We start from the raw sequence: 10,734 nt of genomic DNA, 5'->3' as shown, positions 1-10,734 counted from the left end.
CTTAAAACGAAAGTCGTCACGTCAAAAATTATGAACTATTTATTTTTATTGCTCAGAGTATTGTCCTATAGGTAGTGAGTTCGATGTTGAACTGTAAACTTAGAAGAAAAAGTTCATTGAAAGGTAGAAACAAATATCACACAAAATATAGATTACTGGTAAAGATTTCTAGATAGAAAGTTAAGAGATGAAAAGCTACAATGCCACACAAGATAAACACTAGCCCCTCAAATATGGTGATTTCACCAATCTTTTTGCACATGGATCTTTCAGATAAAGAGCTACCCGAAGTTCAAGCTCCATTTTGCATTTCCGATTTAACCTTTTTTGAAAGGTGCTTATAATACAGGAAACACTTTAGATAGAAATTCTACCTTGAGCTGTTCATTATCTAACACTTCTGCTGAACTTATCGCAGGATACCAGAATATGGGTTGCTTTAGACTTTCCTTGAGGAACTGGTGACAAAATACACAGAAACCAAGTTTGTTAAATTATCCCCACTAACTATATTCCCAACTACCCATATAGGATGTTTCCAAAGGGATTTTTGTTCGTCTGCAGCAACTTTGTGGAACGAAATGCACACCTGAATGTAAGTTATATGACACAATCAGTTTCCATTATCTTAGTTCAAGTATTCTTTTTCTGAGGTTAATTGAAGTTATTGTTCTTTATTTAGTTGGCTGGACAAAAAAAATAACAGTGTGTGTGTGGCTATGTTAAAGTTGCAATTACCCAATCGCAGTATACAATTTACAATTTTTGTGTATACTGTCATCTAGATGCCTTAACGTGAGTAATCTTTGATCTTAGGATGAGATTCTTTTTTTGTACTAAGAGGGACCATGTTCATTATGACATGCATTTCTATATATTAGATATATGGTCCTAATGTATTTTTGGCTTGCAACATATGGCAAAAGAAAAGAAAAAGATTGAGGGGAAAAATTTAAGAGTGCGTAACAGAGTGGCATGCCTAGTTCACAGTTATACATTCTTATTACAATTAAATCAAGCATCTCCTAGGAATAAGGAACGACAAGAATTTTTCTTTGATGTGAGCTTTCCTTCGTTAAATGATCAATCCCAGAATATTTAAGCATTACATGCGGCTTCCATCTCCTCATGCTGAATTTTCATTTTGTTTATTTAATCTGTTGCAGTGGCGCATTGCCAGTCAGTTCTAGTACTGAACCATGGGCAGGGTGGCGGTAATTCATCCTATAACAATGTCATAGAAGGCATTCACAGGTAGTTCCTAGAGAAGCTTGTCATCCAGCATGAAGGACGATGAAGACGAAGATGATGCATTGCTAAGTTGTTGATAGAAAGGTGGAGAATGGGGCTACTACAAGATAGTTTTACGTTTACGTTATACAATGTCAGTTTCATGGTTAATAAATAGGAGATCATGTAATATCTTTATCAGATTGTGTTCCATGTAATGCAAACCGATTTGATTAAATATATAAAATCTTTCTGTTTAGTGGATTGCTGCTCCTTACTCTATTGTTCGTAATATATAAAATGCCAGTAATTGTTCAAGCTATGCACAGATGCATGGAAGTGCTGCACTGGTTTGCAATGTGAAAATTGGTTTGTGTAGGGTAATCAGCAACATATACAAAGTGTTGTTTTGGTGTAGATATATATGTTGCTATCTAACAAAGTGTTGTTTTGGTGTACATATATATGTTGCTATCGTGCAACCCTTTTACATGCCGATTACCAATACAACTATATGTGTTGTTGTAGACCCTTCCAACGCCACCAACGGCAACGGATACTAATCCGTTGGTGTAGACCTTAGAAACACATATATGGACATTAGGCAACGCAACGATTCGTTGCTATAGGGGGGTTCCCGTTTTAGTGAGGATTGGAGTGTGCAAACGCAATTGGGGACACGGAGATTTTTGGCGTGGTTCCGATAGGTGCTGCTATCGTACATCCATGTTGATGGAGACTTCAACCCACGAAGGGTAATGGTTGCGCGAGTCCACGGAGGGCTCCACCCACGAAGGGTCCACGAAGAAGCAACCTTGTCTATCCCACCATGGCCATCGCCCACGAAGGACTTGCCTCACTAGGGTAGATCTTCACGAAGTAGGCGATCTCCTTGCCCGTACAAACTCCTTGGTTCAACTCCACAATCTTGACGGAGGCTTCCAAGTGACACCTAACCAATCTAGGACACACCACTCTCCAAAAGGTAATAGATGGTGTGTTGATGATGAACTCCTTGCTCTTGTGCTTCAGATGATAGTCTCCCCAACACTCAACTCTCTCTCACGGATTTGGATTTGGTGGAAAGAAGATTTTAGTGGAAAGCAACTTGGAGAAGGCTAGAGATCAAGATTTATGTGGTTGGAATGGAATATCTTGATCTCAACACATGAGTAGGTGGTTCTCTCTTAGAAAATATATGTTGGAAGTGTAGGCATGTTCTGATGGCTTTCTCCACGAATGAAGAGTGGGTGGAGGGGTATATATAGCCTCCACACGAAATCTAACCATTACACACAATTCACCAAACTCGGTGGGACCGAATCAGAAAACTCGGTCAGACCGATTTAGTTTAAAATGTGAACGTTAGGCTTTTCGGTGGGACCGATATGATCAACTCGGTGGGACCGATGTGCTAGGGTTAGGGTAAAACCTCATCTCGGTTTGACCGATTACACAAACTCGGTGGGACCGATTTTGGTAATGAGCTAACCAGAGAGTTGGTCAAGCAAACTCGGTGAGGCCGATTACAAATCTCGGTGGGACCGATTATTGCAACAGGAACCAGAGAGTTTGCAAGCCCATCTTGGTGAGACCGGGATCCCATCGGTGAGACCGAATTGATTAGGGTTTCTGGCAGTGGCTATGTCAAATGAACTCGGTGGCGCCGGATAGAACAAATCGGTGGGGCCGAGTTCAACTTTTGGTTTGGGACATGTGTGGATATGAGAAAGTGGTTGAGGGCTTTGGAGCATATCACTAAGCACTTTGAGCAAGCAAGCCATTAAGCAACACCTCATCCCCTTTTAATAGTATTGGCTTTTCCTATGGACTCAATGTGATCTTGGATTACTGAAATTAAAATGCAGAGTCTTGAGCTTTAGAGCTTGAGCCAATCCTTTGTCCTTAGCATCTTGAAGGGGTTTCACATCCTCTTGTCCACGCCACTCCACTGTTGAACTTATCTGAAATATACTAGATAAAAGTATTAGTCCAACAAGAGATATGTTGACATTAATTACCAAAACCACCCAGGGAGCACTTGTGCTTTCAATCTCCCCCTTTTGGTAATTGATGACAACATACATCAAAGCTTTTGATAAAGATATAGAGAATAGCAAGTAAAGCTTTGGAAAGACATGTAACATGCATAGGCTCCCCCTACATGTATGCAATCATGTAAATATGGAATGTAAGAGCATGTGAATGCATAAGCATGATAGAACAAGCAATGAGTTACACATATCTTGGCTATATGCATCAGAGAAAAAGATGTGAATATAGGAATTGTACCCTCATGTTCATGAGTCCTTCTTGCAAACAATATGTACAGCAGCAAGATATCTTCATGCACATGAGTGTGATGCATATACTTACCTCATGGTCTTGAGCTGGCTTAGGAAGAGATGAACCTGAGTAAACAAGGTTAGATAACACAGATACATCTACTAGACAGATCAAACAAAAGAGCCACAAGAGTATCAAGATTGGGATGACATGTAGAGAGTGAGTACTAGGTACTCTATTTGATATAAACATGTCCCCAAAGGTAAAAGATATGCAATGAATTCAAAGATTTCCTTCCCTTAGAGATCTTTATCCCCCTGAATCTTATGTTAGATAATGGGAGAATATAGGGAAAGGAAAATCAGAGCAAAACAAATCTGAGCACAAAACATAACACAAACTGACATGTCTTTCCCCTCTTAAAGACATGTGTCTTCTCTCCTCTTGAACACCAAGCATCTGGGGCCTTTGATGTGATTACCTCTCTCCCCCTTTCGATGTGATTAAGCTTTGATGTGAGCTCTCTCAACCCCTTTGACATCAATTTCCAAGAAGGGATCTTCTGGAGTGTGAGTGAAAATGGGTTTGGTCCTTGAGTCACAGAGCAAAGCAACATGTAGAGTGTGATGCAGGTATAGGACAAGAATCATCGAGTGGAGCTGGAACAAATATGCAGGAACAAGTGGCAAATTGTCTTCTCTGTAGTGAAATCAGTAACACCGAGTTGTATTCTTCGGTGGCACCGAAATGATTCGGTTCGACCGAAAGAGACAGATCGGTGTGTCTGAGTTCAACACAGAGAGAACACTAGTCACCTCAGCTCACTAGGCAAGAAAGATCTCACAAATATTTGCAAGGAATTAACTGAAGGATTTGCAAATAATTGGATGCAGAAAATGCAGAACAAAACAGAGAAAATAAAAGAAACCTAGATGAAGTTTTTTTTTAAAGAAGGGGAACAAATATGCAAGGAACAAATGCAAGAACTCAGAGAAACACTAGAGAACTTCATCTAGAATTTGGCGGCGACAAAGTCACCTTTGTTAGAGTATATTAACTGAGGAGTCAAGTGAGAACACTTGATCGTAAGTCATACTCATCGTTTAAGCTCAAAATGGGGTTACCATTTTTCGTTTAAGCATTTTGATGTATTCACATCTTGTTGAGCTGCTTTGACCCATAACTTGGGGTAAAACTTCTCTAAGATGGAATATCATACCTTTGGTGGTGGTGTTGATCTTGGTCATGTAGTTGAACTTGTGTGGGATGCTCAAGGTTGATGTAGCTCATCAAGGATTGGGAGCACCACTTGGGTTTGAGTTCATCTACCTACATGGGTTAGTCTTGCAAGCAAGAGCACTTGTGTATCCAAATGACAATCATGAAATTTGATACCAAATGAAATTTGATATATAGAATTTGTCAAAGGATATGTTGAAGGGTTTCATGCTTCCTTGTTTTCAACCACCATGGTGTAGAGACTTGGTGATGTAGAGATTGATCAAGATGTGAGTGAGTTGCAATCTCATGGATTTAGATTCATCCAAGTACCTACAATGGTTAGATAGCATGCAAGGGTACAAATATATACAAGACACATGATCATCATCATAAGAGAAAAGTCAAGGATTAGTCATAGGCTCATGCCTTTCGTGTACCCAAATGGAGTGTCTACTCCAAGTTTGAAGCATCAATGATGTTCAATTCACCTCTCAAACGGCAAAATACTTTCTCATCAAGTGGTTTGGTGAATATATCCGCCAATTGCTTATCGGTATGAACATGCTTAAGATCAATATCACCTTTAGCAACATGATCTCGAATGAAATGATGACGAACTTCTATATGCTTAGTTCGAGAATGTTGCACGGGATTGTGAGCAATCTTAATAGCACTCTCATTGTCACAAAGCAATGGAACATGTTTCACATTGATCCCATAATCGTTAAGAGTTTGGGTCATCCAAAGTAATTGAGCACAACATGAACCGGCGGCAATGTATTCCGCTTCGGCGGTGGATAAGGATACCGAGTTTTGTTTCTTGGAGGACCAAGACACAAGAGATCTACCAAGAAATTGACAAGTACCCGAAGTGGACTTTCTATCAACCTTGTCACCGGCATAGTCCGAGTCGGAGTAGCCAACAAGGTCAAAAGAAGACCTCTTAGGATACCAAATGCCAAAATTTGGTGTATGTATTAAGTATCTCACTATCCTTTTCACAACTTTAAGATGACATTCTTTGGGGGGCGCTTGGTATCGTGCACACATGCACACACTTAGCATAATATCGGGACAGGAGGCACATAGATATAACAATGAACCAATCATAGAGCGGTAAACCTTTTGGTCAACCGATTTGCCATCCTTGGTCAAGTCAAGATGTCCACTAGTAGGCATGGGTGTTTTCATACCTTTGCTTTCTTGCATGTTGAACTTCTTGAATAAGTCCTTGGTGTACTTTGTTTGAGAAACAAAGGTGCCTTCCTTAGTTTGCTTAATTTGCAAACCAAGAAAGAACTTGAGTTCACTCATCATAGACATCTCAAACTTCTTTGACATTAGCTTCCCAAACTTTTCACTAAAATGAGGGTTAGTCGAACCAAATATGATATCATCAACATAAATTTGGCACACAAATAATTCACCATTAACCCTTTTAGTAAAAAGAGTAGAATCTATATTTCCTATCTCAAAGCCTTTTTTAATAAGAAACTTTGTCAATCATTTATACCACGCTCTAGGAGCTTGTTTAAGACCATAAAGAGCTTTGTGAAGTTTGTAAACATGGTCGGCCTTCTTAGGATTGACAAAGCCGGGAGGTTGTTTAACATAAACTTCCTCCTTGATTTCACCATTTAGAAAAGCACTTTTAATGTCCATTTGGTACAAGGTGATATCATGGTGATTAGCATAGGCAAGTAAGATGCGGATGGACTCAAGTCTAGTAACGGGAGCATATGTCTCACCATAGTCCATACCTTCAACTTGAGTGTAGCCTTGGGCGACAAGACGTGCTTTGTTGCGAACAACTTGTCCATCTTCGTCTTGCTTGTTGCGAAACACCCATTTGGTACCGATGATGTTGTGGTTGTTGTCGGGCTTCACGACCAATGTCCACACTTGGTTTCTCTCAAATTTGTGTAGCTCTTCATGCATGGCATTTATCCAATTCAAATCTTCCAATGCTTCTTCAACCTTGATAGGTTCAATGCTAGAGATGAATGAATAATGTTCACAAAAATTAGCCAAACGAGTTTTAGAGCGAGTGATTCTCCCAGTTTGGATATCATAGAAGATTTGTTCGACGGGATGGTCTCTTGAGACTCTTGCTCAAACTCGTGAGAGCTTTTGCTTGGGTCGGGGTGGAACATCTTCTTCATCATCTTGTCCTTCTTCTTGGCCTTCTTCATTGTTGACGTTGTCGTTCTCTTGTCGTGGTGGAGAAGGAGGTTGATGAGGTTCATCTTGGTGCACTTCCTCGTTTTCTTCATCTTGGTGTGTCCCACTCGTGGATACTTCCGATTCAATTCTTGGTTCACCTTGTCGTGAGGTAGAAGCTTCCACTTGGACGGATGAGGTACTCTCCTTCACCTCCGTTGGACGAATCTTGCCAATAGACAAGTCTTGGATTGCTTCCGAAGGGTCTTTGTCTCCTACATCAATTGGCAAATGCTCTACTTGCGAGCCGTTAGATTCATCAAACTTCACATCTACCGTCTCTTCAACCTTTCGGGTGAAATTGTTGTAGACACGGTAAGTGTGAGAGTTTGAGCCATAACCAAGTAGGAAACCCTCACGAGATTTAGGAGCAAAATTAGAATGACAATGCTTATCAAGAATATAGCACTTTGAGCTGAATACTCGAAAGTATCCAACTTGGGGTTTGTTACCGGTGAGAAGCTCGTATGCCGTCTTGCCGAGTAGCTTGTGAAGATACAAGCGATTTGTTGCATGACAAGCCGTCTCAACCGCGTCCGCCCAAAAATGTTTTGGAGTCTTGTACTCATCAAGCATCGTTCTCGCCATCTCAATAAGAGTCCGGTTCTTCCTCTCAACAACTCCATTTTGTTGAGGTGTGTACGTAGCCGAGAACTCATGTGAAATCCCTTCTTCGTCAAGAAAGATATCCACATTTGTGTTCTTGAACTCCGTTCCATTGTCGCTGCGAACCTTCTTGATCTTCACTTCAAATTGATTTTGGGCCTTCTTAGCGAAGTTCTTGAAGATCTTTTGGACCTGTGATTTATTGTCAAGAAATAACACCCACGTAAATCTTGAAAAATCATCGACTATAACTAGACCAAATGAGTTTCCACCGAGACTTTTGTAGGCATTGGGACCAAAGAGATCCATATGAAGTAGCTCGAGTGGTCTTCTCGTGGTCATGATGTTCTTCACGGGGTGGTTTCCTCCAACTTGTTTTCCTGCTTGACAAGCACTGCACAGTCTATCCTTGTCAAATGTAACATCTTTCACTCCAAGGATATGATTACCTTTAATAAGCTTATCAAGATTTCGCATGCCCACATGACCTAACCTTCATGCCACAACCAGCCTTTAGAAGATTTAGCAATAAAGCAAGTTCTAGGTTGAGCCTTTTTAGTGAAATCGACAATGTAAAGATCACCTCTACGTATACCGGTAAAGACCATATTATGATTATCTCTACGAAACACTTGGCAATCTACTTCAGTGAATAGGACATTGAAACCAAAGTCAGCAAGTCTAGATACGGAAAGTAGATTATAGCCAAGAGATTCAATGAGCATAACATTTTGTATGGAGCTATCATGTGAGATGGCCACCTTACCAAGGCCAACCACCTTACCCTTTGAGTTATCACCAAAAGTGACATACTTTCGAGGGTCGTCGTTTTCAGTAAGCTCACAAAACATATCCTTGTCTCCGGTCATATGATTAGTACATCCACTATCAAGGACCCATTCCTTTCCTCCAGCCATGTAGCCACAAAGATTAGCCATAAGACCAAAGTGTCTCATAGACTCATCGAGATCAAAGTCACTATCATCATCCTCATCATAGTATCCACGTTCAACATCGTCTTGTGATGGATCAATTCCTAGAGAGAGTGATTCATTAGATAAATGATCATCACAATAATCATCTTTATGAATTCTAATGGCTTCAGAGATGATATTACTAATGATTCCAACATCTCCTTTGGCATGCATAAGATTAGTAAGCTCAAATAGACAATCACCAAACTTAGGATCATTGGAATTCATCTGACTCAAGGCAATAGACTTATGAAGAATCTCTTCTAAGTTTTTCTGGAATAGTTTGGAAATCGTTCCTCAAGAAATCTCCATATAGTGTAGGCACAATCAGGAGTAGGCAAGCAACCAATCAAGTTTCTAGGCAAACCTCTAGTGATAAGATTAACAGTTCTAAGGTTGCGGATCATGTCAATAGACTCATCAAGGGTAGGATGCAAAGGATCAACATGAGGTGCACAAGGGCTAGTAATGTACTTGTTCAAATGATATTCATTGAAAATCACAAGCATCTCATTTTTTCACTCATGAAAGTACTCTCCATCAAGAATAGGCACTCTACGTCTAAGACTCCCCAACGTAGACTCATCCATCTTCCTCCAAAGGTTTCTAAAACAAAGCAATGGAGACCAAGGCTCTAATACCAATTGAAAGGATCGAGAAGAGGTGAATAGAGGGGGGGGGGTGAATAGACTCTTAGCAAAGAAAAGTTGCAGTTTTTATTTTCTTCAAGTTAAGGTCGAGTTTTAGCACAAGTTTTAACATTCACAATACATATCAAGCAAGCATGACAAGAGTATATGAGCAGCGGAAAGTAAAGCATGCAATTTGCTAGAATGTAAAGGGATAGGATTGGAGTGTGCAAACGCAATTGGAGACATGGAGATTTTTGGCGTGGTTCCGGTAGGTGGTGCTATCGTACATCCATGTTGATGGAGACTTCAACCCACGAAGGGTAACGGTTGCGCGAGTCCACGGAGAGCTCCACCCACGAAGGGTCCACAAAGAAGCAACCTTGTCTATCCCACCATGGCCATCGCCCACGAAGGCCTTGCCTCACTAGGATAGATCTTCACGAAGTAGGCGATCTCCTTGCCCGTACAAACTCCTTGGTTCAACTCCACAATCTTGACGGAGGCTCCCAAGTGACACCTAACCAATCTAGGAGATACCACTCTCCAAAAGGTAATAGATGGTGTGTTGATGATGAACTCCTTGCTCTTGTGCTTCAAATGATAGTCTCCCCAACACTCAACTCTCTCTCACGGATTTGGATTTGGTGGAAAGAAGATTTGAGTGGAAAGCAACTTGAAGAAGGCTAGAGATCAAGATTTATGTGGTTGGAATGGAATATATTGATCTCAAGACATGAGTAGGTGGTTCTCTCTCAGAAAATATATGTTGGAAGTGTAGGCATGTTCTGATGGCTTTCTCCACGAATGAAGAGTGCGTGGAGGGGTATATCACTACAAAAAAATACACTTCCGTGATGATACGTGTTTGTCACAATAGGTCACGTTTTCTGTCATGCATGTACATCCATGAAAAATTTATGACAGAATCAAGATAGTCATACCTGTGTTGTCGTAGAAGTGTTCCATGACATTACCAAAATTATCATAACGGATGTGTCCACTTCCATGACGATAAATCACGCGTCATGGAAGTGCTTTCGTCAAGGGTGACCGACATGCGGCATCCACTGTAACGGGACGTCGTTAAGCTATCGGGCCCGGTTTTGGATCCGATAACCCGCTAACAGCCCGGACCAATGAGGATTTTCCACGTGTAAAATTCTCATTGGCCGGAGGAAACACGTGTTGGCTCACCGTCGGGACAGATGTCATCCATTCATTGGACAGGAGGCGCCTATGATACGTCGAACAAAGGCCCATTCCGGTGAAAAGGCCGGCCCGTTTGACTTGGTCAAAAGGTAACGGGCCGGCCCATGGAAAGCATGTTAACGACCTGTTCGTATATTGCCCATTTACGGCCCGCTAACTCACGGCCCGTTACGGCCTATCCGAATTAAGCCCAATAGCTTCATCTGGGCCTTCCAATATGATTCCAGCCCGTTGTAACTTCCAGACCATGTATGGCCCATGATGTCTTTCGGCCCATACGAGACCATTTGTAACTCTTGGCCCATTAACGGCCCGTGGTGAATCTGGCCCGCAATGAACAGTGTACCCCTTTATAC

General features: G+C 41.2%; 1 long non-coding RNA gene across 2 annotated transcripts in view; it reads left to right on the top strand.

Annotated features, from left to right (window-relative positions):
* The window catches only part of LOC123097749 (uncharacterized), a 3,574-nt gene extending 2,085 nt beyond the window's left edge, over positions 1 to 1,489 (top strand). For both annotated transcript variants that reach the window (XR_006447434.1, XR_006447433.1), the window contains 2 exons: positions 419 to 595; positions 1,167 to 1,489. This is a non-coding gene — a long non-coding RNA (uncharacterized lncRNA). The remainder of the gene's footprint in view (positions 1 to 418; positions 596 to 1,166) is intronic.
* Positions 1,490 to 10,734: the final 9,245 nt, after the last annotated feature.

The sequence above is a fragment of the Triticum aestivum genome, chromosome 4D (genome assembly GCF_018294505.1).
Source record: "Triticum aestivum cultivar Chinese Spring chromosome 4D, IWGSC CS RefSeq v2.1, whole genome shotgun sequence".
Lineage (NCBI taxonomy): Eukaryota > Viridiplantae > Streptophyta > Magnoliopsida > Poales > Poaceae > Triticum > Triticum aestivum.
Note: the sequence above shows the minus strand (reverse complement) of the source record. Positions and strands in the feature narration are given on the sequence as shown.